The 2,407-nt window shown below is 33.9% G+C and overlaps 1 long non-coding RNA gene across 1 annotated transcript; it reads right to left on the reverse strand.

Annotated features, from left to right (window-relative positions):
• Positions 1-41: 41 nt before the first annotated feature.
• On the reverse strand, positions 42-2,193 carry LOC125037027. The gene is made up of 2 exons (XR_007115937.1): positions 1,887-2,193; positions 42-1,192 (listed from the first exon to the last, which is right to left on the reverse strand). It is a non-coding gene; the product is annotated as an uncharacterized LOC125037027 (long non-coding RNA).
• Between the last annotated feature and the right edge of the window lie 214 nt (positions 2,194-2,407).

Here is a 2,407-nt window from a genome sequence, read left to right on the forward strand (position 1 = left end):
TCATCATTATCAAGTATCCATAAGTAGGGAATAAAACAATATTCAAATTTGCCGTTTTTATTGTCATTATCATTATCAATATGTCTATTTTTTTTATTTTTTTTTTATAATGGTTGCTTTGTTATCGTTCTAAATTGTTACTTACACATTCATATCAATTATACTTACAGTTCTGTAAATATTAAATAGATATTAATTACCATTAGAAGTTCTTATCATTTAGTCTGTATAAATAAAGCAAATTAGTGAGTAAGATACATAATATTTTTTATATCTAAATCCACAGAGGACATAAATGTGTGGAATATATCTATTTACGGAGCAAAAGCAAAATGAATCGTCTTTTCTAAATAACCCGCGTGTTTCCTTTCTTTTTGTATATTTTCTTGTCTTATTTTGTTTCAACATTTTGTCTTCTTAAAATTCGCATTTTTTAAATCCAGGTTCTAGGAACAAATGACATTTAAACTACACGATTTATTTATTTATCTATATACCTTTTTTTATCAAAATGCAGGAAACTTACATTCCAACAATTTTTTTTTTAAAATCGGTTTTAATTTTGGTTCTTGCTTGTTCTGTCAAGCCTGGTTCCATACACAAACGGTTCAGTAAGAAGGCTTCCCTTGGCTTAAGGTGGGGTTCTAGAGCGCCCGGTTCCTTGAGATCGGTTCTCTTCGTTTTGAAAATGTGGGTCCTTAAAATCAGTTTTGGTGGGCCGTAAGTCTTGTTGAACCGCTATCTCTTTGGTTCCACAAAATCGGTTCTGGTTGATAAATAAACCCTGATTCCATACAGTCAGTTCTACTTAGTCTAGAATCTTTGGTTCCACAAATCGGTTCTTGATGATACATAAATGATGGTTCCACAAAAATCGGTTCCGGTTGACATATAAACCTGGTCCAACAAATAGCTCCTGGTTGGTCCATAAACCCTGGTTCCACGAAATAATTTCTGGTTGATATATTACTCCTAGCCTCCTAGACACCGTTCTGGTTGGTCTAAAACCCTCGGTTCCACAAAACGGTTCGGGTTGTCCACGCGGCCGTGTCCCTCGAAACCGGTTCCGCTTTCGCCGCGAGTGAGGAGAGCAATTCCCAAAACCAGCTGCCACTTCCTGCGGTTCGACTCTCCGGCCAGGGGTTCGCAGGCTCCGGTTCTCCCAAGGCGTGACCGGGGTTTAAGTGGCACTCTGAAAAGTAGGATTTTATCATCATCTTTGTACTTATAATTTTCGGATTATATTTATCGGGCATTTGGGGATTTTATTCCTTAGCCCAAAAAATAGTATTTTAGAGATACTGTAGTTATTTAAATTGGAAGTGCAGTATCTGTGACGTCATTGAAATTAAAGATAATGTATTCATTTGTGTTTGTGTGCGTGTGTGTGTGTGTGAGTGTGTGTGTGTGTGTGTGTAAAATTATAAATGATGATAATGATACTACTAATATTAAAAATGATGATAATATTGATAATGATAATAATGCTGATGATGATAATACTAATAATGATAATAATAACAACGATAATCATAATAATAATAATAATAATAATAATAATAATAATTATAATAATAATAATAATAATAACAATAACAATAATAATAATGATAGCAATAATAACAAAATGATAATGATAATAATAATAATGATGATAATGATAATAACAATAACAATAATAATAATAATAATAATAATAATAATAATAATAATAATAATAATAATAATAATAATAATAATAATAAAAATAAAAATAAAACAGCAACAACAACAATAATGATAAAATATATACAAAAATTACAATGATAATAAACATGAATATCAATAAAAAATGACAATAACATTAACAACAACAGCAACAACAACAACAAATAAATCCAACTCACCATCATAAGGGAATCCTTGATTAGGCCTCATTTTCATAGGCCTTCTGAAGCCTCCTCTGCATCACCTATTATTGCACGCTTCGAGGTTTGTTGCAAGGGGATATTGCACCGTATTGCAGGAGTTATTATGTACAGTTTTCGTGAGGTTGATATTTACTGCATAGCGAGGCTTTAAGAACAGTATAATAAGGATGATGATGATGATGATGGGGAAGGAGGAGAAGGAGAAGGGAGGAGAAGAGGAAGAGGAGATAGATAGATGATGAGGGGGAGGAGGAATAAGAGGGAAGGAAGAGGAGTACGAAAAAGAGGAGGAAGAGGAGGAAGTGAGGGAGAAGGAGATGAAACGGAAGAGAGGAGAGCAGGAGAAGAGGAGGAAGAAGGAAGAGGGAGAAAGATAGGAGGAGGAGGAAGAGGATGAGAAAGAGGATAGAATGGGAATTACAAGAGGGAGAGGAAAAGGAAGAAAAGGGGGAAGAGGAAGAGGAACAAAACGAGGTAGAAGAATGGGGAAAAAAAGG

The sequence above is a fragment of the Penaeus chinensis genome, chromosome 22 (assembly GCF_019202785.1).
Source record: "Penaeus chinensis breed Huanghai No. 1 chromosome 22, ASM1920278v2, whole genome shotgun sequence".
Taxonomy (NCBI): Eukaryota; Metazoa; Arthropoda; class Malacostraca; order Decapoda; family Penaeidae; genus Penaeus; species Penaeus chinensis.